This window comes from Carcharodon carcharias, chromosome 14 (assembly GCF_017639515.1).
Source record: "Carcharodon carcharias isolate sCarCar2 chromosome 14, sCarCar2.pri, whole genome shotgun sequence".
NCBI classification, from domain to species: domain Eukaryota; kingdom Metazoa; phylum Chordata; class Chondrichthyes; order Lamniformes; family Lamnidae; genus Carcharodon; species Carcharodon carcharias.
This window is the reverse complement of record NC_054480.1, coordinates 1-26107: the sequence shown is the minus strand read 5'-3', so window position 1 is coordinate 26107 and position 26107 is coordinate 1.

The window sequence follows — 26107 nt, the reverse complement described above, 5'->3', positions numbered from 1 at the left end:
AGGGTTGTAGGGGCTGGAGCAGCTTACAGGGAAAGGGAGGTGTGTAGGGGCTGGAGGAGGTTACAGAGATAGGGTGGTAGGTACTGGAGGAGGTTACAGAGATAGGGAAGGTTGTAGGGGCTGGAGGAGGTTACAGAGATAGGGAGGGTTGTAGGGGCTGGAGGAGGTTACAGAGATAGGGAGGTGTGTAGGGGCTGGAGGAGGTTACAGAGATAGGGTTGTAGGGACTGGAGGAGGTTACAGAGATAGGGAGGGTTGTAGGGGCTGGAGGAGGTTACAGAGATAGGGAGGGTTGTAGGGGCTGGAGGAGGTTACAGAGATAGGGAGGGTTGTAGGGGCTGGAGGAGGTTACAGAGATAGGGAGGGTATAAGGGCTGGAGGAGGTTACAGAGATAGGGAGGGTTGTAGGAGCTGGAGGAGGTTACAGAGATAGGGATTGTAGGGGCTGGAGGTTACAGAGATAGGGAGTAGTGTTGGTTTTGGAGGAGGTTACGGAGATAGGGAGTTGTCTAGGGGCTGGAGGAGGTTACAGAGATAGGGAGGGTTGTAGGGGCTGGAGGAGGTTACAGAGATAGGGAGGGTTGTAGGGGCTGGAGGAGGTTACAGAGATAGGGAGGGGTGTAATGGCCTGGAAGAGGTTACAGAGATAGGGAGGGTTGTAGGGGCTGGAGGAGGTTATAGAGATAGGGAGGTTTGTAGGGGCTGGAGGAGGTTACAGAGATAGGGAGGGTTGTAGCTGCTGGAGGAGGTTACAGAGATAGGGAGGGGTGTAGGGGCTGGAGGAGGTTACAGAGATAGGGAGGGTTGTAGGGTCTGGAGGAGGTTACAGAGATAGGGAGGGTTGTAGGGGCTGGAGGAGGTTACAGAGATAGGGAGTTGTCTAGGGGCTGGAGGAGGTTACAGATATTGGGAGGGGTGTAGGGGCTGGAGGAGGTTACAGAGATAGGGAGGGTTGTAGGGGCTGGAGGAGGTTACAGAGATAGGGAGGGGTGTAGGGGCTGGAGGAGGTTACAGAGATAGGGAGGGTTGTAGGGGCTGGAGGAGGTTACAGAGATAGGGAGGGTTGTAGGGGCTGGAGGAGGTTACAGAGATAGGGAGGGTTGTAGGGGCTGGAGGAGGTTACAGAGATAGGGAGGGTGTAGGGCTGCTGGAGGTTACAGAGATAGGGAGGGTTGTAGGGGCTGGAGGAGGTTACAGAGATAGGGAGGGTTGTAGGGCTGGAGGAGGTTACAGAGATAGGGAGGGGTTGTAGGGGCTGGAGGAGGTTACAGAGATAGGGAGGGTTGTAGGGGCTGGAGGAGGTTACAGAGATAGGGAGGGGTTGTAGGGGCTGGAGGAGGTTACAGAGATAGGGAGGGGTGTGTAGGGGCTGGAGGAGGTTACAGAGATAGGGGGGTGTAGGGGCTGGAGGAGGTTACAGAGATAGGGAGGGTTGTAGGGGCTGGAGGAGGTTACAGAGATAGGGAGGGTTGTAGGGCTGGAGGTGGTTACAGAGATAGGGAGGGTTGTAGGGGCTGGAGGAGGTTACAGAGATAGGGAGGGTTGTAGGGGCTGGAGGAGGTTACAGAGATAGGGAGGGGTGTAGGGGCTGGAGGAGGTTACAGAGATAGGGAGGGGTGTAGGGGCTGGAGGAGGTTACAGAGATAGGGAGGGTTGTAGGGGCTGGAGGAGGTTACAGAGATAGGGAGGGTTGTAGGGGCTGGAGAGGTTACAGAGATAGGGAGGGTTGTAGGGGCTGGAGGAGGTTACAGAGATAGAGGGTGTAGGGCTGGAGGAGGTTACAGAGATAGGGAGGGTTGTAGGGGTCTGGAGGAGGTTACAGAGATAGGGAGGGTGTAGGGGCTGGAGGAGGTTACAGAGATAGGGAGGGGTGTCGGTGCTGGAGGAGGTTACAGAGATAGGGAGGGTTGTAGTGACTGGAGGAGGTTACAGAGATAGGGAGGGTTGTAGGGGCTGGAGGTTACAGAGATAGGGAGGGTTGAAGAGACTGGAGGTTACAGAGATAGGGAGGGTTGTAGGGACTAGAGGTTACAGAGAGGGAGGGAGGGTGTAGGGGTGGAGGAGGTTACAGAGATAGGGAGGGGTGTAGGGGCTGGAGGAGGTTACAGAGATAGGGAGGGTTGTAGGGGCTGGAGGAGGTTACAGAGATAGGGAGGGTTGTAGGGGCTGGAGGAGGTTACAGAGATAGGGAGGGGTGTAGGGGCTGGAGGAGGTTACAGAGATAGGGAGGGGTGTAGGGGCTGGAGGAGGTTACAGAGATAGGGAGGGTTGTAGGGGCTGGAGGAGGTTACAGAGATAGGGAGGGTTGTAGGGGCTGGAGGAGGTTACAGAGATAGGGAGGGTTGTAGGGGCTGGAGGAGGTTACAGATAGGGAGGGGTGTAGGGCTGGAGGAGGTTACAGAGATAGGGAGGGTGTAGGGGCTGGAGGAGGTTACAGAGATAGGAGGGTGTAGGGGCTGGAGGTGGTAACAGTGATAGGGAGGGTTGTAGGTGCTGGAGGAGGTTACAGAGATAGCGAGGTTTGGAGGAGGTTACAGAGATAGGGAGGGTTGTAGGGGCTGGAGGAGGTTACAGATATAGGGAGGGTTGTAGGGGCTGGAGGAGGTTACAGAGATAGGGAGGGTTGTAGGGGCTGGAGGAGGTTACAGAGATAGGGAGGGGTGTAGGGGGAGGAGGTTACAGAGATAGGGAGGGTTGTAGGGCTGGAGGAGGTTACAGAGATAGGGAGGGTTGTAGGGGCTGGAGGAGGTTACAGAGATAGGGAGGGTTGAAGGGGCTGGAGGAGGTTACAGAGATAGGGAGGGTGTAGGGGTGGAGGAGGTTACAGAGATAGGGAGGGTTGTAGGTGGCTGGAGGTGGTTACAGAGATAGGGAGGGGTGATGGGACTGGAGGAGTTTACAGAGATAGGAAGGGGTGTAGGGTCTGGAGGAGGTTACAGTGATGGGGCGGAGTAGGGGCTGGAGGAGGTTACAGAGATAGGGAGGGTTGTAGGGGCTGGAGGAGGTTACAGAGATAGGGAGGGGTGTAGGGGCTGGAGGAGGTTACAGAGATAGGGAGGGTTGTAGGGGCTGGAGGAGGTTACAGAGATAGGGAGGGTTGCAGGGGCTGGAGGATGTTACAGAGATAGGGAGGGGTGTAGGGTCTGGAGGTGGTTACAGAGATAGGGAGGGTTGTAGGGCTGGAGGAGGTTACAGAGATAGGGAGGGGTGTAGGGGCTGGAGGAGGTTACAGAGATAGGGAGTTTTGTAGGGGCTGGAGGAGGTTACAGAGATAGGGAGGGTTGTAGGGGTTGAAGGAGGTTACAGAGATAGGGAGGGTTGTAGGGGCTGGAGGAGGTTACAGAGATAGGGGGGTGTAGGGCTGGAGGAGGTTACAGAGGGATAGTGGGGCTGGTGGAGGTTACTGAGATAGGGAGGGTTTTTAGGGGCTGGAGGAGGTTACAGAGATAGGGAGGGTGTAGGGGCTGGAGGAGGTTACAGAGATAGGGAGTGGTGTAGGGGCTGGAGGAGGTTACAGAGATAGGGAGGGTTGTAGGGGCTGGAGGAGGTTACAGAGATAGGGAGGGTTGTAGGGGCTGGAGGAGGTTACAGAGATAGGGAGGGGTGTAGGGGCTGGAGGAGGTTACAGAGATAGGGAGGGTTGTAGGGGCTGGAGGAGGTTACAGAGATAGGGAGGGTTGTAGGGGCTGGAGGAGTTACAGAGATAGGGAGGGGTGTAGGGGCTGGAGGAGTTTACAGATATAGGGATGTTTGTAGGGGCTGGAGGAGGTTACAGAGATAGGGAGGGTTGTAGGGGCTGGAGGAGGTTACAGAGATAGGGAGGGGTGTAGGGGCTGGAGGAGGTTACAGAGATAGGGAGGGTGTGTAGGGGCTGGAGGAGGTTACAGAGATAGGGAGGGTTGTAGGGGCTGGAGGAGGTTACAGAGATAGGGAGGGGTGTAGGGGCTGGAGGAGGTTACAGAGATAGGGAGGTGTGTAGGGCTGGAGGAGGTTACAGAGATAGGGAGGGGTGTAGGGGCTGGAGGAGGTTACAGAGATAGGGAGGGGTGTAGGGCTGGAGGAGGTTACAGAGATAGGGAGGGTTGGTGGAGGAGGTTACAGAGATAGGGAGGGTTGTAGGGGCTGGAGGAGGTTACAGAGATAGGGAGGGGTGTAGGGGCTGGAGGTGGTTACAGAGATAGGGAGGGTTGTAGGGGCTGGAGGTTACAGAGATAGGGAGGGTTGTAGGGGCAGGAGGTTACAGAGATAGGGAGGGTTGTAGGGGCTGGAGGAGGTTACAGAGATAGGGAGGGTTGTAGGGGCTGGAGGAGGTTACAGAGATAGGGAGGGGTGTAGGGGCTGGAGGAGGTTACAGAGATAGGGAGGGTTGTAGGGGCTGGAGGAGGTTACAGAGATAGGGAGGGTTGTAGGGGCTGGAGGAGGTTACAGAGATAGGGAGGGGTGTAGGGGCTGGAGGAGGTTACAGAGATAGGGAGGGGTGTAGGGGCTGGAGGAGGTTACAGAGATAGGGAGGGTTGTAGGGGCTGGAGGAGGTTACAGAGATAGGGAGGGTTGTAGGGGCTGGAGGAGGTTACGGAGTTAGGGAGGGGTGTAGGGGCTGGAGGAGGTTACAGAGATAGGGAGGGTTGTAGGGGCTGGAGGGGTTAACAGAGATAGCGATGAGTGTAGGGTCTGGAGGGGTTTACAGAGATAGGGATGGGTTGTAGGGGCTGGAGGTGTTTACAAAGTTAGGGTGGGGTGTAGGGACTGGAGGAGGTTACAGAGATTGGGAGGAGCCTAGGGGCTGGAGGAGGTTACAGAGATAGGGAGGGTTGTAGGGGCTGGAGGAGGTTACAGAGATAGGGAGGGTTGTAGGGGCTGGAGGAGGTTACAGAGATAGGGAGGGTTGTAGGGGCTGGAGGAGGTTACAGAGATAGGGAGGGGTTGTAGGGGCTGGAGGAGGTTACAGAGATAGGGAGGGTTGTAGGGGCTGGAGGAGGTTACAGAGATAGGGAGGGGTGTAGGGCTGGAGGAGGTTACAGAGATAGGGAGGGTGTGGAGGAGGGTTACAGAGATAGGGAGGGTGTAGGGGCTGGAGGAGGTTACAGAGATAGGGAGGGTTGTAGGGGGGATTGTAGGGACAGGAGGATGTTACAGAGATAGGGAGGTGTGTAGGGCTGGAGGAGGTTACAGAGATAGGGAGGGTTGTAGGGGCTGGAGGAGGTTACAGAGAAAGTCAGGGTTGAAGGGGCAGGAGGAGGTTACAGAGATAGGGAGTGTTGTACGGGCTGGAGGAGGTTACAGAGATAGGGAGGGTTGTAGGGGCTGGAGGAGGTTACAGAGATAGGGAGGGTTGTAGGGGCTGGAGGAGGTTACAGAGATAGAGAGGGGTGTAGGGGCTAGAGCAGGTACAGAGATAGGGAGGTTTTTAGGGGCTGGAGGAGGTTACAGAGAAATGGAGGCGTGTAGGGTCTGATGGAGGTTAAAGAGATAGGGAGAGTTGTAGTGGCTGGAGGAGGTTACAGAGATAGGGATTGTAGGGGCTGGAGGAGGTTACAGAGATAGGGAGGTGTGTAGGGCTGGAGGAGGTTACAGAGATAGGGAGGGGTGTAGGGGCTGGAGGAGGTTACAGAGATAGGGGGGTTGTAGGGGCTGGAGGAGGTTACAGAGATAGGGAGGGTGTAGGGGCTGGAGGAGGTTACAGAGATAGGGAGGGTTGTAGGGCTGGAGGTTACAGAGATAGGGAGGGTTGTTGGTTTTGGAGGAGGTTACAGAGATAGGGAGGGTTGTAGGGGCTGGAGGAGGTTACAGAGATAGGGAGGGGTTTAGGGGCTGGAGGAGGTTACAGAGATAGGGAGGGGTGTAGGGGCTGGAGGAGGTTACAGAGATCGGGGGGTTGTAGGGGCTGGAGGAGGTTACAGAGATAGGGAGGGTTGTCGGGGCTGGAGGAGGTTACAGAGATAGGGAGGGGTGTAGTGGCTGTAGGAGGTTACAGAGATAGGGAGGGTTGGAGGAGGTTACAGAGATAGTGAGTGGTGTAGGGGATGGAGGAGCGTACAGAGATAGGGAGTTTTGTAGGGGCTGGAGCAGGTTACAGAGATAAGGAGGGTTGTAGGGGCTCGTGGAGGTTACAGAGATAGGGAGGGGTGTAGGGGCTGGAGGAGGTTACAGAGATAGGGAGGGTTGAAGTGTTTGGAGGAGGTTACAGAGATAGGGAGGGTTGTAGGGGCTGGAGGAGGTTACAGAGATAGGGAGGGTTGTAGGGGCTGGAGGAGGTTACAGAGATAGGGAGGGTTGTAGGGGCTGGAGGAGGTTACAGAGATAGGAGGGGTGTAGAGGCTGGAGGAGGTTACATAGATAGGGAGGGGTGTAGGGGCTGGAGGAGGTTACAGAGATAGGAGGGTTGTAGGGGCTGGAGGAGGTTACAGAGATAGGGAGGGGTGTAGGGTTCTGTAGGAGGTTACAGAGATGGGGTTGTGTAGGTGTTGGAGGTGCTTATAGAGATAGGGAGGGGTGTAGGCGGCTGGAGGAGGTTACAGAGATAGGGAGGAGTGTAGGGGCTGGAGGAGGTTTCAGAGATGGAGGGTTTAGGGGCTGGAGGAGGTTACAGAGATAGGGAGGGTTGTAGGGGCTGGAGGTTACAGAGATAGGGAGGGTGTAGGGGCTGGAGGAGGTTACAGAGATAGGGAGGGTTGTAGGGCTGGAGGAGGTTACAGAGATAGGGAGGGTGTGTAGGGGCTGGAGGAGGTTACAGAGATAGGGAGGGGTGTAGGGGCTGGAGGAGGTTACAGAGATAGGGGGGTTGTAGGGGCTGGAGGAGGTTACAGAGATAGGGAGGGTGTAGGGGCTGGAGGAGGTTACAGAGATAGGAGGGGTGTAGGGGCTGGAGGAGGTTACAGAGATAGGAGGGTGTAGGGGCTGGAGGAGGTTACAGAGATAGGGAGGGTTGTAGGGGCTGGAGGAGGTTACAGAGAGGGAGGGTTGTAGGGGCTGGAGGAGGTTACAGAGATAGAGAGGGTTGTAGGGCTGGAGGAGGTTACAGAGATAGGGAGGGTTGTAGGGGCTGGAGGAGGTTACAGAGATAGGGAGGGGTGTAGGGCTGGAGGAGGTTACAGAGATAGGGAGGGGTGTAGGGGCTGGAGGAGGTTACAGAGAAAGTGAGGGTTGTAGGGGCTGGAGGAGGTTACAGAGATAGGGAGGGGTGTAGGGGCTGGAGGAGGTTACAGAGATAGGGAGGGGTGTAGGGCTGGAGGAGGTTACAGAGATAGGGAGGGTTGGAGGAGGTTACAGAGATAGTGAGTGGTGTAGGGGCTGGAGGAGGTTACAGAGATAGGGAGGGTTGTAGGGGCTGGAGGAGGTTACAGAGATAGGGGGGGTGTAGGGGCTGGAGGAGGTTACAGAGATAGGGAGGGTTGTAGGGACTGGAGGAGGTTACAGAGATCGGGTTGTAGGGGCTGGAGGAGGTAACAGAGATAGGGAGGTGAGTAGGGACTGGAGGAGGTTACAGAGATAGGGAGGGGTGTAGGGGCTGGAGGAGGTTACAGATATCGGGTTGTAGGGGCTGGAGGAGGTTACAGAGATAGGGAGGTGTGTAGGGACTGGAGGAGGTTACAGAGATCGGGTTGTAGTGGCTGGAGGAGGTTACAGAGATAGGGAGGGTTGTAGTGGCTGGAGGAGGTTACAGAGATAGGGAGGGTTGTGGGGATGGGAGGAGGTTACAGAGATAGGGAGGGTTGTAGGGGCTGGAGGAGGTTACAGAGATAGGGAGGGTTGTAGGGACTGGAGGAGGTTACAGAGCTAGGGATGGGTGTAGAGGCTGGAGGAGGTTACAGAGATAGGGAGGGTTGTAGCGACTGGAGGAGGTTACAGAGATAGGGAGGGTTGTAGGGGCTGGAGGTTACAGAGATAGGGAGGTGTGTAGGGACTAGAGGAGGTTACAGAATAGGGAGGGTCGTAGGGGCTGGAGGATGTTACAGAGACACGGAGGGGTGTAGGGGCTGGAGGAGGTTACAGAGATAGGGAGGGGTGTAGGGGGCTGGAGGAGGTTACAGAGATAGGGAGGTGTGTAGGGGCTGGGAGGGTTACAGAGATAGGGAGGGTTGTAGGGGCTGCAGGCTGTGACAGAGATAGGGTGGTGTGTAGGGGCTGGAGGAGGTTACAGAGATAGGGAGGGGTTAGGGGCTGGAGGAGGTTACAGAGATAGGGAGGGTTGTAGGGGCTGGAGGAGGTTACAGAGATAGGGAGGGGTGTAGGGGCTGGAGGAGGTTACAGAGATAGGGTTGTAGGGGCTGGAGGAGGTTACAGAGATAGGGAGGGTTGTAGGGGCTGGAGGAGGTTACAGAGATAGGGAGGGTTGTAGGGCTGGAGGAGGTTACAGAGATAGGGAGGGTTGTAGGGGCTGGAGGAGGTTACAGAGATAGGGAGGGGTTGTAGGGGCTGGAGGAGGTTACAGAGATAGAGGTTGTGGGTGTTGGAGCTGAGGTTACAGAGATAGGGAGGGCTGGAGGAGGTTACAGAGATAGGGAGGGGTTGTAGGGGCTGGAGGAGGTTACAGAGATAGGGAGGGTTGTAGGGGCTGGAGGAGGTTACAGAGATAGGGAGGGGTGTAGGGGCTGGAGGAGGTTACAGAGATAGGGAGGGTTGTAGGGGCTGGAGGAGGTTACAGAGATAGGGAGGGTTGTAGGGGCTGGAGGAGGTTACAGAGGTAGGAGGGTTGTAGGGGCTGGAGGAGGTTACAGAGATAGGGAGGGTTGTAGGGGCTGGAGGAGGTTACAGAGATAGGGAGGGTTGTAGGGCTGGAGGAGGTTACAGAGATAGGGAGGGGTGTAGGGGCTGGAGGAGTTTACAGAGATAGGGTGGGTGTAGGGGCTGGAGGAGGTTACAGAGATAGGGAGGGTTGTAGGGGCTGGAGGAGGTTACAGAGATAGGGAGGTGTGTAGGGGCTGGAGGAGGTTACAGAGATAGGGAGGGTTGTAGGGGCTGGAGGAGGTTACAGAGATAGGGAGGGGTGTAGGGCTGAGGAGGGTTACAGAGATAGGGAGGGTTGTAGGGGCTGGAGGAGGTTACAGAGATAGGGAGGGGTGTAGGGCTGGAGGAGGTTACAGAGATAGGGAGGGTTGTAGGGGCTGGAGGAGGTTACAGAGATAGGGAGGGTTGTATGGGGCTGGAGGAGGTTACAGAGATAGGGAGGGGTGTAGGGCTGGAGGTGGTTACAGAGATAGGGACGAGTGTAGGGTTTGGAGGAGGTTACAGAGATAGGGAGGGTGTATGGGCTGGAGGAGGTTACAGAGATTGTGAGAATTGTAGGGGCTGGAGGAGGTTACAGAGATAGGGAGGGTTGTATGGTCTGGAGGAGGTTACAGAGATAGGGAGCGTTGTAGGGGCTGGAGGAGGTTACAGAGATAGGGAGGTTGTAGGGGCTGGAGGAGGTTACAGAGATAGGGAGCGGTGTAGGGGCTGGAGGTGCTTACAGAGATAGGGAGGTGTGTAGGGGCTGGAGGAGGTTACAGAGTTAGGGAGGACTGTAGGGGCTGGAGGGAGTTATAGATATAGGGAGGGCTGTTGGATTTGATGGAGGTAACAGAGATAGGGATTGTAGGGGCTGGAGGTTACAGAGATAGGGAGGGGTGTAGGGGCTGGAGGAGGTTACAGAGATAGGGAGGGTTGTAGGGGCTGGAGGAGGTTACAGAGATAGGGAGGGTTGTAGGGGCTGGAGGAGGTTACAGAGATAGGGAGGGTTGTAGGGGCTGGAGGTTACAGAGATAGGGAGGGGTGTAGGGGCTGGAGGAGGTTACAGAGATAGGGAGGGTTGTAGGGGCTGGAGGATGTTACAGAGATAGGGAGGGGTGTAGGGGCTGGAGGAGGTTACAGAGATAGGGAGGGGTGTAGGGGCTGGAGGAGGTTACAGAGATAGGGAGTTTGTATGACCTGGAGGAGGTTACAGAGATAGGGAGGGTTGTAGGGGCTGGAGGAGGTTACAGAGATAGGGAGGGTTGTAGGGGCTGGAGGAGGTTACAGAGAGGGGGGGTGTAGGAGCTGGAGGAGGTTACAGAGATAGGGAGGGTGTAGGGGCTGGAGGAGGTTACAGAGATAGGGAGGGTTGTAGGGGCTGGAGGAGGTTACAGAGATAGGGAGGGTTGTAGGGGCTGGAGGAGGTTACAGAGATAGGGAGGGGTGTTGGGCTGGAGGAGGTTACAGAGATAGGGAGGGCTGGAGGAGGTTACAGAGATAGGGAGGGGTGTAGGGGCTGGAGGAGGTTACAGAGATAGGGAGGGTTGTAGGGGCTGGAGGAGGTTACAGAGATAGGGAGGGGTGTAGGGGCTGGAGGAGGTTACAGAGATAGGGAGGGGTGTAGGGGCTGGAGGAGGTTACAGAGATAGGGTTGTATTTGGCTGGAGGAGGTTACAGAGATAGGGAGGGCTGGAGCTGCTGGAGGAGGTTACAGAGATAGGGAGGGGTGTAGAGTCTGGAGGAGGTTACAGAGATAGGGAGGGTGTAGGGGCTGGAGGAGGTTACAGAGATAGGGAGGTTGTAGGGCTGGAGAGGTTAAGAGATTAGGGAGGGGTGTAGGGCTGGAGGAGTTACAGAGATAGGGAGGGTTGGGGGTTGCTGGAGGAGGTTCAGAGATCTGGGATAGAGTGTGGAGGAGGTTGGATTAGATAGGGAGGGTAGGAGGGGTGTGTGGGGCTACAGGAGGTTACAGAGTTAGGTAGGGCTGGAGGAGGGTGGAGGAGGTTAGGATAGTAGAGGGTTGGAGGAGGTTACAGAGAGAGAGGGTTGTTGAGGGGGTGGAGGTTTACAGAGAGGAGGTTTTACAGGAGGGAGGTTGACAGGGGCTGGAGGGTGTAGGAGATGGGAGAGAATAGGGATAGGGGTTGGAGGAGGGAGGAGTTACAGAGATAGGGGGGTTGTAGGGACTTAGGAGATAGAGATAGGGAGGTAGAGGGGCTGAGGAGGTTACAGAGATAGGGAGGGTGAGGGGGCTACAGAGAGAGGGAGGGTTGGGGGGGTTAGGGGCTTGAGGAGGAGTTGTAGGGATAGGTGGTAGGGCTGGAGGAGGTACAGAGATAGGGGGGGGGATTGAGAGGTGGGAGAGAGATGGGAGGAGTGGGTGGAGTTCAGAGATAGGGAGGGTGTAAGGGCTGGAGGAGGTTACAGAGTGAAGGAGGGTTTGGATGGATTTACAAGATAGGGAGGGATTAGGGGCTGGAGGAGGTTACAGAGATAGGAGAGGGGGTAGGTATGGGGAGGTTACAGAGATAGGAGAGGTTGTGGGCTAGGAGGACAAGAGGTACAGAGGTTGGGAGGTTAGGGCTGGAGGAGGTTGTTACAGAGATAGGAGGGTGTTGGGGCTGGAGGTTACAGAGATAGGGGAGTAGGTGAGGAGGTTAGGAGGTTAGATAGGGAGTTTAGGGCTGGAGGTGAAGAGAATTAAGGGTTTAGGGAGAGTGGTAGGATAGGGAGGGGGTTTGTGTAGGGGCTGGAGGAGGTTACATAGATATAGAGAGTTTGTAGGGGAGGGGTTACAGGATACAAGATAGTGGGGGGGGTGGAGGAGGTTACAGAGATAGGAGGGGTGTAGGGGGGGGAGGAGGTTACAGAGATATAGGTTGAGGGGGCTAGGAGGATTGTGAGATAGGAGATTGTTAGGGGCTGGAGGAGGTTACAGAGAGAGGGAGGGTTGTAGGGTAGGAGGAGGTTACAAGTTAGAGGAGGTTGTAGAGGGCTGGAGGAGGTAACAGGATAGGGAGGGGTGTAGGGGTTGGGGGGGATTTGGAGGAGAGAGAGAGGTTAGAGGAGGTTAGATTTACAGATTACAGGAGAAGGGAGTTTCTGTAGAAGGGTCATGAGGATGAAAGGGAGGGTTTTGGGCTGGAGGATGTTGGAGATGGGAGTTTTTGGAGGAAGGAGGTTTAGGGAGGGGTTGTAGGGGCTGGAGGAGGTTACAGAGATAGGGGGGTTGTAGGGGCTGGAGGAGGTTACAGAGATAGGGGGGGTGTAGGGGCTGGAGGAGGTTACAGAGATAGGAGGGGTGTAGGGGCTGGAGGAGGTTACAGAGATAGGGAGGGGTGTAGGGCTGGAGGAGGTTACAGAGATAGGGTTGTGAGGGGCTGGAGGAGGTTACAGAGATAGGGAGGGTTGTAGGGGCTGGATGAGGTTACAGAGATAGGGAGGGTTGTAGGGGCTGGAGGAGGTTACAGAGAGGGTTGTAGGGTCTGGAGGAGGTTACAGAGATAGGGAGGGTTGTAGGGTTGGAGGAGGTTACAGAGATAGGGAGGGTGTAGGGGCTGGAGGAGGTTACAGAGATAGGGAGTGGTGTAGGGTCTGCAGGAGGTTACAGAGAAAGGGAGGTGTGTAGGGGCTGGAGGAGGTTACAGAAATAGGGATGGGTGTATGGGCCTGGTTGTGTTTACAGAGATAGGGAGTGGTGTAGGGGCTGGAGGAGGTTACAGAGATAGGGGGGGTTGTAGGGGCTGGAGGAGTTTACAGAGATAGGGAATGGTGTAGGGGCTGGAGGAGGTTACAGAGATAGGGAGGGGTTGTAGGGGTGGAGGAGGTTACAGAGATAGGGAGGGGTTGTAGGGCTGGAGGAGGTTACAGAGATAGGAGGGTTGTAGGGGCTGGAGGAGGTTACAGAGATAGGGAGGGGTGTAGGGGCTGGAGGAGGTTACAGAGATAGGGAGGGTTGTAGATGGGTGGAGGAGGTTACAGAGACAGGGAGGGGTGTAGGTGGGTGGAGGAGGTTACAGAGATAGGGAGGGGTGTAGGGTGCTGGAGGAGGTTACATAGATAGGGAGGTTTGTCAGGGCTGGAGGAGGTTACAGAGATAGGGAGGGTTGTAGGGGTGGAGGAGGTTACAGAGATAGGGAGGGTGTAGGTCTGGAGGTGGTTACAGAGATAGGGAGGGTTGTAGGGGCTGGAGGAGGTTACAGAGATAGGGAGGGGGTTGTAGGGCTGGAGGAGGTTACAGAGATAGGGAGGGTGTAGGGCTGGAGGAGGTTACAGAGATAGGGAGGGTGTAGGGGCTGGAGGAGGTTACAGAGATAGGGAGGGTTTGTAGGGCTGGAGGAGGTTACAGAGATAGGGAGGGTTGTAGTGGCTGGAGGAGGTTACAGAGATAGGGAGGGTTGTAGGGGCTGGAGGAGGTTACAGAGATAGGGAGGGTTGTAGGGGCTGGAGGAGGTTACAGAGATAGGGAGGGTTGTAGGGGCTGGAGGAGGTTACAGAGGTCGGGTTGTAGGGGCTGGAGGTTACAGAGATAGGGAGGTGTGTTGGGACTGGAGGAGGTTACAGAGATAGGGATGGGTGTAGGGGCTGGAGGAGGTTACAGAGATAGGGAGGGTTGTTGTGGCTGGAGGAGGTTACAGAGATAGGGAGGGTTGTAGGGGACTGGAGGAGGTTACAGAGATAGGGAGGGTTGTAGGGGCTGGAGGAGGTTACAGAGATAGGGAGGGTGTAGAGGGCTGGAGGAGGTTACAGAGATAGGGAGGTGTGTAGGGGCTGGAGGAGGTTACAGAGATAGGGAGGGGTGTAGGGGCTGGAGGAGGTTACAGAGAGGGAGGGGTGGTTGGGGCTGGAGGAGGTTACAGAGATAGGGAGGGGTGTAGGGGCTGGAGGAGGTTACAGAGATAGGGAGGGGTGTAGGGGCTGGAGGAGGTTACAGAGATAGGGAGGGGTGTAGGGGCTGGAGGAGGTTACAGAGATAGGGGGGTGTAGAGGCTGGAGGAGGTTACAGAGATAGGGAGGGTGTAGGGGCTGGAGGAGGTTACAGAGATAGGGAGGGTGTAGGGGCTGGAGGAGGTTACAGAGATAGGGAGGGTGTAGGGGTGGAGGAGGTTACAGAGATAGGGAGGGGTGTAGGGGCTGGAGGAGGTTACAGAGATAGGGAGGGTTGTAGGGGCTGGAGGAGGTTACAGAGATAGGGAGGGTTGTAGGGGTGGAGGAGGTTACAGAGATAGGGAGGGTGTAGGGGCTGGAGGAGGTTACAGAGATAGGGAGGGTTGTAGGGCTGGAGGAGGTTACAGAGATAGGGAGGGTGTAGGGGTGGAGGAGGTTACAGAGATAGGGAGGGGTGTAGTGGCCGGAGAGGTTACAGAGATAGGGGAGGTTGTAGCGGCTGGAGAAGGTTGCAGAGATAGGGAGGGGTGTTGGGGGCTGGAGGAGGTTACAGAGATAGGGAGGGGTGTAGGGGCTGGAGGAGGTTACAGAGATAGGGGAGGTTGTAGTGGCTGGAGAAGGTTGCAGAGATAGGGAGGGGTGTAGGGGCTGGAGGAGGTTACAGAGATAGGGAGGGTTGTAGGGGCTGGAGGAGGTTACAGAGATAGGGAGGGGTGTAGGGGCTGGAGGAGGTTACAGAGATAGGGAGGGTTGTAGGGGCTGGAGGAGGTTACAGAGATAGGGAGGGTTGTAGGGGCTGGAGGAGGTTACAGAGATAGGGAGGGTTGTAGGGGCTGGAGGAGGTTACAGAGATAGGGGGGTTGTAGGGGCTGGAGGAGGTTACAGAGATAGGGAGGGTTGTAGGGGCTGGAGGAGGTTACAGAGATAGGGAGGTGTGTAGGGGCTGGGGGAGGTTACAGAGATAGGGAGGGGTTGTAGGCTGGAGGAGGTTACAGAGATAGGGAGGGGTTGTAGGGGCTGGAGGAGGTTACAGAGAGAGGGAGGGGTGTAGGGGCTGGAGGAGGTTACAGAGATAGGGAGGGTTGTAGGGGCTGGAGGAGGTTACAGAGAAGGGGGGGTGTAGGGGCTGGAGGAGGTTACAGAGATAGGGAGGGTTGTAGGGGCTGGAGGAGGTTACAGAGATAGGGAGGGGTGTAGGGGCTGGAGGAGGTTACAGAGATGGGGTTGTAGGGGCTGGAGGAGGTTACAGAGATAGGGAGGGTTGTAGGGGCTGGAGGAGGTTACAGAGATAGGGAGGTGTGTAGGGACTGGAGGAGGTTACAGAGATCGGATTGTAGTGGCTGGAGGAGGTTACAGAGATAGGGAGGGTTGTAGGGGCTGGAGGAGGTTACAGAGATAGGGAGGGGTGTAGGGGCTGGAGGAGGTTACAGAGATAGGGAGGGGTGTAGGGGCTGGAGGAGGTTACAGAGATAGGGAGGGGTGTAGGGGCTGGAGGAGGTTACAGAGATAGGGAGGGGTGTAGGGGCTGGAGGAGGTTACAGAGATAGGGAGGGGTGTAGGGCTGGAGGAGGTTACAGAGATAGGGAGGGGTGTAGGGGCTGGAGGAGGTTACAGAGATAGGGAGGGGTGTAGGGGCTGGAGGAGGTTACAGAGATAGGGAGGGTGTAGGGGCTGGAGGAGGTTACAGAGATAGGGAGGGTTGTAGGGGCTGGAGGAGGTTACAGAGATAGGGAGGGTTGTAGGGGCTGGAGGAGGTTACAGAGATAGGGAGGGGTGTAGGGGCTGGAGGAGGTTACAGAGATAGGGAGGGGTGTAGGGGCTGGAGGAGGTACAGAGATAGGGAGGGGTGTAGGGGCTGGAGGAGGTTACAGAGATAGGAGGGGTGTAGGGGCTGGAGGAGGTTACAGAGATAGGGAGGGTTGTAGGGGCTGGAGGAGGTTACAGGGATAGGGAGGGTTGTAAGTGCTGGAGGAGGTTACAGAGATAGGGAGGGGTGTAGGGGACTGGAGGAAGTTACAGAGATAGGGAGGGTTGTAGGGGCTGGAGGAGGTTACAGAGATAGGGAGGGTTGTACGGACTGGAGGAGGTTACAGAGATAGGGAGGGGTGTAGGGGCTGGAGGAGGTTACAGAGATAGGGAGGGTTGTAGGGGCTGGAGGAGGTTACAGAGATAGGGAGGGTGTAGGGGCTGGAGGAGGTTACAGAGATAGGGAGGGGTGTAGGGCTGGAGGAGGTTACAGAGATAGGGAGGGGTGTAGGGGCTGGAGGAGGTTACAGAGATAGGGAGGGTTGTAGGGGCTGGAGGAGGTTACAGAGATAGGGAGGGTTGTAGGGGCTGGAGGAGGTTACAGAGATGGGGTTGTAGGGGCTGGAGGTTACAGAGATAGGGAGGGGTGTAGGGGCTGGAGGAGGTTACAGAGATAGGGAGGGGTGTAGGGGCTGGAGGAGGTTACAGAGATAGGGAGGTTTGGGTGGAGGAGGTTAGAGAGTAGGGATAGGTGTAGGGGACTGGAGGAGGTTACAGAGATAGGGAGGGTTGTAGGGGCTGGAGGAGGTTACAGAGATAGGGAGGGTCGTAGGGGCTGGAGGTTACAGAGATAGGGAGGTTTGTAGGGACTAGAGGAGGTTACAAAGAATGGGGTGTCGTAGGGGCTGGAGGATGTTACAGAGATAGGGAGGGGTGTAGGGGCTGGAGGAGGTTACAGAGATAGGGAGGGTTGTAAGGGTCTGGAGGAGGTTACAGACATAGGGAGGGGTGTAGGGGCTGGAGGAGGTTACAGAGATAGGGAGGGGTTGTAGGGGCTGGAGGAGGTTACAGAGATAGGGAGGGTGTAGGGGCTGGAGGAGGTTACAGAGATAGGGAGGGGTGTAGGGGCTGGAGGAGGTTACAGAGATAGGGAGGGGTGTAGGGCTGAGGAGGTTACAGAGATAGGGAGGGTTGTAGGGGCTGGAGGAGGTTACAGAGATAGGGAGGGTGTAGGGCTGGAGGAGGTTACAGAGATAAGAAGGGTTGTAGGGGCTGGAGGAGGTTACAGTGATAGGGAGGGTTGTAGGGGCTGTAGGGTGTTACAGAGATAGGGAGGGTTGTAGGGGCTGGAGGAGTTTACAGAGATAGGGAGGGTGTAGGGGCTGGAGGAGGTTACAGAGATAGGGAGGGTGTAGGGGCTGGAGGAGGTTACATAGATAGGGAGGGGTGTAGGGGTGGAGGAGGTTACAGAGATAGGGAGGTGTGTAGGGGCTGGAGGAGGTTACAGAGATAGGGAGGGTTGTAGGGGCTGGAGGAGGTTACAGAGATAGGGAGGGGTGTAGGGGCTGGAGGAGGTTACAGAGATAGGGAGGGTTGTAGGGGCTGGAGGAGGTTACAGAGATAGGGAGGTTTGTAGGGGGGCTGGGGGAGGGGTTACAGGAGAGATAGGGGGGTTGTAGGGGTGGAGGAGGTTACAGAGATAGGGAGGTGTGTAGGGGCTGGAGGAGGTTACAGAGATAGGGTTGTGGGCTGGAGGAGGTTACAGAGATAGGGAGGGTTGTAGGGCTGGAGGAGGTTACAGAGATAGGGAGGTTGTAGGGGCTGGAGGAGGTTACAGAGATAGGGAGGGTTGTAGGGGCTGGAGGAGGTTACAGAGATAGGGAGGGGTGTAGGGGCTGGAGGAGGTTACAGAGATAGGGAGGGTTGTAGGGGCTGTAGGAGGTTACAGAGATAGGGAGGGGTGTAGGGGCTGGAGGAGGTTACAGAGATGGGGGGGTGTAGGGGCTGGAGGAGGTTACAGAGATAGGGAGGGTTGTAGGGGCTGGAGGAGGTTACAGAGATAGGGAGGGTTGTAGGGGTGGAGGTTACAGAGATAGGGAGGGGGTAGGGCTGGAGGAGGTTACAGAGATAGGGAGGGTTGTAGGGGCTGGAGGAGGTTACAGAGATAGGGAGGGTGTAGGGCTGGAGGAGGTTACAGAGATAGGGAGGGGTTGTAGGGGCTGGAGGAGGTTACAGAGATAGGGGAGGGGTGTAGGGGCTGGAGGAGGTTACAGAGATAGGGAGGGTTGTAGGGGCTGGAGGAGGTTACAGAGAAAGGAGGGTGAAGGGGCTGGAGGAGCTTACAGAGATAGGGAGGGGTGTAGGGGCTGGAGGAGGTTACAGAGATAGGGAGGGTTGTAGGGGCTGGAGGAGGTTACAGAGATAGGGAGGGTGTAGGGCTGGAGGAGGTTACAGAGATGGGGAGTGTTGTAGGGGCTGGAGGAGGTTACAGAGATAGGGAGGGTTGTAGGGGTTGGAGGATGTTACAGAGATAGGGAGGGGTGTAGGGGCTGGAGGAGGTTACAGAGATAGGGAGGGGTGTAGGGGCTGGAGGAGGTTACAGAGATAGGGAGGGTTGTAGGGGCTGGAGGGGTTACAGAGATAGGGAGGGGTGTAGGGGCTGGAGGAGTTTACAGAGATAGGGAGGGGTTAGGGGCTGGAGGAGGTTACAGAGATAGGGAGTGTTGTAGTGAGTGGAGGAAGTTACAGAGATAGGGAGGGGTGTAAGTGCTGGAGAGGTTACAGGGATAGGGTTGTATGGGCTAGAGGAGGTTACAGAGAAAGGGAGGTTTGAATGGGCTGGAGGAGGTTACAGAGATAGGGAGTTGTAGGGGCTGGAGGAGGTTACAGAGATAGGGAGGGTTTACAGAGATAGGGAGGGTTTTGGGGCTGGAGGAGGTTACAGATATAGGGAGGGTTGTAGGGGCTGGAGGAGGTTACAGAGATAGGGAGGGTTGTAGGGGCTGGAGGAGGTTACAGAGATAGGGAGGGTGTTGTAGGGGCTGAGGAGGTTACAGAGATAGGGAGGGGTGTAGTGGCTGGAGGAGGTTACAGAGATGGGGTTGTAGGGGCTGGAGGAGGTTACAGAGATAGGGAGGTGTGTAGGGCTGGAGGAGGTTACAGAGATAGGGAGGGTGTAGGGCTGGAGGAGGTTACAGAGATAGGGAGGGTTGTAGGGCTGGAGGAGGTTACAGAGATAGGGAGGGTTGTAGGGGCTGGAGGAGGTTACAGAGATAGGGAGGGTTGTAGGGCTGGAGGAGGTTACAGAGATAGGGAGGGTGTAGGGGCTGGAGGAGGTTACAGAGATAGGGAGGGTTGTAGGGGCTGGAGGAGGTTACAGAGATAGGGAGGGGTGTAGGGGGTGGAGGAGGTTACAGAGATAGGGAGGGGTGTAGGGGCTGGAGGAGGTTACAGTGATAGGGAGGGTTGTAGGGGCTGGAGGAGGTTACAGAGATAGGGAGGGTTGTAGCGACTGGAGGAGGTTACAGAGATAGGGAGGGTCGTAGGGGCTGGAGGTTACAGAGATAGGGAGGTGTGTAGGGACTAGAGGAGGTTACAAAGAATGGGGTGTCGTAGGGGCTGGAGGATGTTACAGAGATAGGGAGGGGTGTAGGGGCTGGAGGAGGTTACAGATATATGGAGGGGTGTAAGGGTCTGGAGGAGGTTACAGAGATAGGGAGGGTTGTAGGGGCGGAAGGAGGTTACAGAGATAGGGAGCGGGGAAGGGGCTGGAGGAGGTTACAGAGATAGGGAGGGTTGTAGGGGCTGGAGGAGGTTACAGAGATAGGGAGGGGTGTAGGGGCTGGAGGAGGTTACAGAGATAGGGAGGGGTGTAGGGGTTGGAGGAGATTACAGAGATAGGGAGGGTTGTAGGGTTGGAGGAGTTTACAGAGATAGGGAGGGTGTAGGGGCTGGAGGAGGTTACAGAGATAGGGAGGGTTGTCGGGGCTGGAGGAGGTTACAGAGATAGGGAGCGTTGTAGCGGCTGGAGGAGGTTACAGAGATAGGGAGGGGTGTAGGGGTGGAGGAGGTTACAGAGATAGGGAGGGTTGTAGGGCTGGAGGAGGTTACAGAGATAGGGAGGGGTGTAGGGCTGGAGGAGGTTACAGAGATAGGGAGGGGTGTAGGGGCTGGAGGAGGTTACAGAGATAGGGAGGGTGTAGGGGCTGGAGGAGGTTACAGAGATAGGGAGGGGTGTAGGGCTGGAGGAGGTTACAGAGATAGGGAGGGGTGTAGGGGCTGGAGGAGGTTACAGAGATAGGAGGGTTGTAGGGGCTGGAGGAGGTTACAGAGATAGGGAGGGTTGTAGGGGCTGGATGGAGGAGGTTACAGAGATAGGGAGGGTTGTAGGGGCTGGAGGAGGTTACAGAGATAGGGAGGGGTGTAGGGGCTGGAGGAGGTTACAGAGATAGGGAGGGTTGTAGGGGCTGGAGGAGGTTACAGAGATAGGGAGGGTTGTAGGGGCTGGAGGAGGTTACAGAGATAGGGAGGGTTGTAGGGGCTGGAGGAGGTTACAGAGATAGGGAGGTGTGTAGGGGCTGGAGGAGGTTACAGAGATAGGGAGGGTGTAGGGGTTGGAGGAGGTTACAGAGATAGGGAGGGTTGTAGGGGCTGGAGGAGGTTACAGAGATAGGGAGGGTTGTAGGGGCTGGAGGAGGTTACAGAGATAGGGAGGGTTGTAGGGGTGGAGGAGGTTACAGAGATAGGGAGGGTTGTAGGGGCTGGAGGAGGTTACAGAGATAGGGAGGGTGTAGGGGCTGGAGGAGGTTACAGAGATAGGGAGGGTTGTAGGGCTGGAGGAGGTTACAGAGATAGGGTTTGTAGGGCTGGAGGAGGTTACAGAGATAGGGAGGGTTGTAGGGGCTGGAGGAGGTTACAGAGATAGGGAGGGGTTGTAGGGCTGGAGGAGGTTACAGAGATAGGGGGTTGTAGGGGCTGGAGGAGGTTACAGAGATAGGGAGGGTTGTAGGGCTGGAGGAGGTTACAGAGATAGGGAGGGGTGTAGGGGCTGGAGGAGGTTACAGAGATAGGGAGGGGTGTAGGGGCTGGAGGAGGTTACAGAGATAGGGAGGGGTGTAGGGGCTGGAGGAGGTTACAGAGATAGGGAGGGTTGTAGGGGCTGGAGGAGGTTACAGAGATAGGGAGGGTGTAGGGGCTGGAGGAGGTTACAGAGATAGGGAGGGTGTAGGGGCTGGAGGAGGTTACAGAGATAGGGAGGGGTGTAGGAGGGGCTGGAGGAGGTTACAGAGATAGGGAGGGGTGTAGGGTGTAGGGCTGGAGGAGGTTACAGAGATAGGGAGGGGTGTAGGGCTGGAGGAGGTTACAGAGATAGGGAGGGTTGTAGGGGCTGGAGGAGGTTACAGAGATAGGGAGGGGTGTAGGGGCTGGAGGAGGTTACAGAGATAGGGGGGGTGTAGGGGTGGAGGAGGTTACAGAGATAGGTAGGGTGTAGGGGCTGGAGGAGGTTACAGAGATAGGGAGGGGTGTAGGGGCTGGAGGAGGTTACAGAGATAGGGAGGTGTTGAGGGGCTGGAGGAGGTTACAGAGATAGGGAGGGTTGTAGGGGCTGGAGGAGGTTACAGAGATAGGGAGGGGTGTAGGGGCTGGAGGAGGTTACAGAGATAGGGAGGGTTGTAGGGGCTGGAGGAGGTTACAGAGATAGGGAGGGGTGTAGGGGCTGGAGGAGGTTACAGAGATAGGGAGGGGTGTAGGGGCTGGAGGAGGTTACAGAGATAGGGAGGGTGTAGGGGCTGGAGGAGGTTACAGAGATAGGGAGGGTTGTAGGGGCTGGAGGAGGTTACAGAGATAGGGAGGGTTGTAGGGGCTGGAGGAGGTTACAGAGTTAGGAGGGTGTAGGGGCTGGAGGAGGTTACAGAAATAGGGAAAGTGATACGGGCAGGAGGAGGTTACAGAGATAGGGAGGGTTGTAGGTGCTGGCGGAGGTTACAGACATTGGGAGGGGTGTAGGAGCTGGATGAGGTTACAGAGATAGGGAGGTTGTAGGGCCGGAGGAGGTTACAGAGATAGGGAGTGTTTAGGGGCTGGAGGAGGTTACAGAGATAGGGAGGGTTGTAGGGGCTGGAGGAGGTTACAGAGATAGGGAGGGTTGTAGGGGCTGGAGGAGGTTACAGAGATAGGGAGGGTTGTAGGGGCTGGAGGAGGTTACAGAGATAGGGAGGGGTGTAGGGGCTGGAGGAGGTTACAGAGATAGGGTTGTAGTGGCTGGAGGAGGTTACAGAGATAGGGAGGGTTGTAGGGACTGGAGGAGGTTACAGAGATAGGGAGGGGTGTAGGGGCTGGAGGAGGTTACAGAGATAGGGAGGGGTGTAGGGGCTGGAGGAGGTTACAGAGATAGGGAGGGGTGTAGGGGCTGGAGGAGGTTACAGAGATAGGGAGGTGAGTAGGGGCTGGAGGAGGTTACAGAGATAGGGAGGGGTGTAGGGGCTGGAGGAGGTTACAGAGATAGGGAGGGTTGTTGTGGCTGGAGGAGGTTACAGAGATAGGGAGGGTTGTAGCGAAAGGGGGAGGTTACAGAGATAGGGAGGGTTGTAGGGGCTGGAGGTTACAGAGATACGGAAGTGTGTAGGGACTAGAGGAGGTTACTGACATCGGGAGGGTTGTAGAGGGCTGGAGGAGGTTACAGAGATGGTGAAGGGTGTAGGGGCTGGAGGAGGTTACAGAGATAGGATGGCTGTAGGGGCTGGAGGAGGTTACAGAGATGGAGGGTTGTAGGGGCTGGAGGAGGTTACAGAGATAGGGAGGCTTTTAGGGGTTGGAGGAGGTGACAGAGATAGGGACGGTTGTAGGGGCTGGAGGAGGTTACAGAGATGGGAGGGAGGTTGTAGGGGCTGGAGGAGGTTACAGAGATAGGGAGGGTTGTAGGGGAGGAGGAGGTTACAGAGATAGGGAGGTTGTAGGGCTGGAGGAGGTTACAGAGATAGGGGGGGTGTAGGGGCTGGAGGAGGTTACAGAGATAGGGAGGGTTGTAGGGGCTGGAGGAGGTTACAGAGATAGGGAGGGGTTGTAGGGCTGGAGGAGGTTACAGAGATAGGGAGGGTTGTAGGGGCTGGAGGAGGTTACAGAGATAGGGAGGGTTGTAGGGGCTGGAGGAGGTTACAGAGATAGGGAGGGTTGTAGGGCTGGAGGGAGGTTACAGAGATAGGGAGGGTTGGGGAGGAGGTTACAGAGATAGGGAGGGGTTGTAGGGGCTGGAGGAGGTTACAGAGATAGGGAGGGTGTAGGGGGAGGGAGAGGGGGGCGGGAGGAGGTTACAGAGATAGGGAGGATCGTAGGGGCTGGAGGAGGTTACATAGATAGGGAGGGTCGTAGGGGCTGGAGGAGGTTACAGAGATAGGGAGGGTCGTAGGGGCTGGAGGAGGTTACAGAGGGAGGGTTGTTGGGGCTGGAGGAGGTTACAGAGATAGGGAGGGGTGTAGGGCTGGAGGAGGTTACAGAAATAGGGAGGGGTGTAGGGGCTGGAGGTGGTTACTGAGCTAGGGAGGGTTGTAGGGCTGGAGGAGGTTACAGAGATAGGGAGGTGTGTAGGGCTGGAGGAGGTTACAGTGATAGGGTTCGGGCGTAGCGGATGGAGGAGGTTACAGAGATAGAAACAGGGTTTAGGGGCTGGAGGAGGTTACAGAGATAGGGAGGGTTGTAGGGGCTGGAGGAGGTTACAGAGATAGGGAGGGGTGTAGGGGCTGGAGGAGGTTACAGAGATAGGGAGGGGTGTAGGGGCTGGAGGAGGTTACAGAGATAGGGAGGGTTGTAGGGGCTGGAGGAGGTTACAGAGTTAGGGAGGGTGTAGGGGTTGGAGGAGGTTACAGAGATAGGGAGGGTTTGTAGGGGCTGGAGGAGGTTACAAAGAAAGGGAGGGGTTTAGGGGCTGGAGGAGGTTACAGAGATAGGGAGGTTTGTAGGGGCTGGAGGAGGTTAGAGAGAGGGAGGGGAGGGTTGTAGGGGCTGGAGGGGTGGGAGGGTTACAGAGATAGGGAGGGTGTAGGGGTGGAGGAGGTTACAGAGATAGGGGGGGTGTAGGGGCTGGAGGAGGTTACAGAGATAGGGAGGGGTGTAGGGGCTGGAGGAGGTTACAGAGATAGGGAGGGTTGTAGGGGCTGGAGGAGGTTACAGAGATAGGGAGGGTTGTAGGGGCTGGGGAGGTTACAGAGATAGGGAGGGTTGTAGGGGCTGGAGGAGGTTACAGAGATAGGGAGGTGTGTAGGGGCTGGAGGAGGTTACAGAGATCGGGTTGTAGGGGCTGGAGGAGGTTACAGAGATAGGGAGGGTTGTAGGGGCTGGAGGAGGTTACAGAGATAGGGAGGGTTGTAGGGGCTGGAGGAGGTTACAGAGATAGGGGGGGTGTAGGGGCTGGAGGAGGTTACAGAGATAGGGAGGGTTGTAGGGGCTGGAGGAGGTTACAGAGATAGGGAGGGTTGTAGGGCTGGAGGAGGTTACAGAGATAGGGAGGGTTGTAGGGGCTGGAGGTTACAGAGATAGGGAGGGTGTAGGGGCTGGAGGAGGTTACAGAGATAGGGAGGGTTGTAGGGGCTGGAGGAGGTTACAGAGATAGGGAGGGTGTAGGGGCTGGAGGAGGTTACAGAGATAGGGAGGGTGTGTAGGGGCTGGAGGAGGTTACAGAGATAGGAGGGGTGTAGGGGCTGGAGGAGGTTACAGAGATGGGAGGGGGGTGTAGGGGTGGAGGAGGTTACAGAGATAGGGAGGGGTTGTAGGGGCTGGAGGAGGTTACAGAGATAGGGAGGGTTGTAGGGCTGGAGGAGGTTACAGAGATAGGAAGGGGTGTAGGGGCTGGAGGAGTTGACAGAGATTGGGAGGGGTGTAGGTTCTGCAGGAGGTTACAGAGATATGGAGGCTTGGAGGAGGTTACAGAGATAGGGAGGGTTGTAGGGCCTGGAGGAAGTTACACAGATAGGGAGGGGTGCAGGGGCAGGACGAGGTTACAGAGATAGGGAGGGGTGTAGGGGCTGGAGGAGGTTACAGAGATAGGGAGGGGTGTAGGGGCTGGAGGAGGTTACAGAGATAGGGAGGGTGTAGGGCTGGAGGAGGTTACAGATATAGGTTGTAGGGCTGGAGGATGTGACAGAGATAGAGAGGCTTATAGGGGCTGGAGGAGGTTACAGAGATAGGGGGGTGTAATAGTGGCTGGCGTATGTTACAGAGATAGGGAGGGGTGTAGGGGCTGGAGGAGGTGACAGAGATAGAGTGGGTTGCAAGGGCTGTAGAAGTTTACAGAGATAGGCAGGGTTGTAGGGGCCAGAGGACGTTACAGAGTTAGGGAGGGGGTAGGGGCTGGAGGAGTTACAGAGATAGGGAGGGTTGTAGGGGCTGGAGGAGGTTACAGAGATAGGGAGGGTGGGGGGCTGGAGGAGGAGGTTACAGAGATAGGGAGGTTTGTAGGGGCTGGAGGAGGTTACAGAGATAGGGAGGGTTTGTAGGGGCTGGAGGAGGTTACAGAGATAGGGTGGTAGGGGCTGGAGTTACAGAGATAGGGAGGTGGGTAGGGACTGGAGGAGGTTACAGAATTGGTGGGTGTGGGCTGAGGAGGTTACAGAGATAGGGAGGGGTGTAGGGGGCTGGAGGAGGTTACAGAGATAGGGAGGGGTGTAGGGGCTGGAGGAGGTGACAGAGATAGGGAGGGGGTAGGGGTGGAGGAGGTTACAGAGAGAGGGTGGGGATTGTTGGGGGATGGGGGCTGGGAGGAGGTTACAGAGATTGGGTGGGTGTAGGGGCTGGAGGAGGTTACAGAGATAGGGAGGGTTGTAGGGGCTGTAGGAGGTTACAGAGATAGGGAGGGGGAGGGCTGGAGGAGGTTACAGAGATAGGGAGGGTTGTAGGGCTGGAGGAGGTTTACAGGATGGAGGGGGTTGTAGGGGCTGGAGGAGGTTACAGGATAGGGAGGGGGTAGGGGCTGGAGGAGGTTACAGAGATAGGGAGGGGTGTAGGCTGGTGGAGGGTTACAGAGATAGGGAGGGGGTGTAGGGGCTGGAGGAGGTTACAGAGATAGGGAGGGTTGTAGGTCTGCAGGAGGTTACAGAGATCGGGAGGGTTGTAGGGGCTGGAGGAGGTTACAGAGATAGGGAGGGGTGTAGGGGCTGGAGGTTTTACAGAGATAGGGAGGGGTGTAGGGGCTGGAGGAGGTTACAGAGATAGGGAGGGTTGTAGGAGCTGGAGGAGGTACAGAGATAGGGAGGGTTGTAGTGGGCTGGAGGAGGACAGAGATAGGGAGGGTTGTAGGGGCTGGAGGAGGTACAGAGATCGGGTTGTAGGGGCTGGAGGTTAAGAGAGGGGAGGTGTGTAGGGATGGTGGAGGTTACAGAGATAGGGAGGGGTGTAGGGGCTGGAGGAGGTTACAGAGATAGGGAGGGTTGTTGTGGCTCGAGGAGGTTACAGAGATAGGGAGGGTTGTAGCGAAAGGAGGAGGTTACAGAGATAGGGAGGGTTGTAGGGGCTAGAGGTTACAGAGATACGGAAGTGTGTAGGGACTAGAGGAGGTTACAAAGATAGGGAGGGTCGAAAGGGGCTGGAGGATGTTACAGAGATAGGGAGGGGTGTAGGGCTGAGAGGTTAAGAGATAGGGGGTTGTAGTGGGCTGGAGGAGGTTACAGAGATAGGGAGGGTTGTAGGGACTGGAGGAGTTACAGAGATAGAGGAGGGGTGTAGTGGCTGGAGGAGGTTACAGAGATAGGGAGGGTTGTAGGGGCGAGGAGGTTAC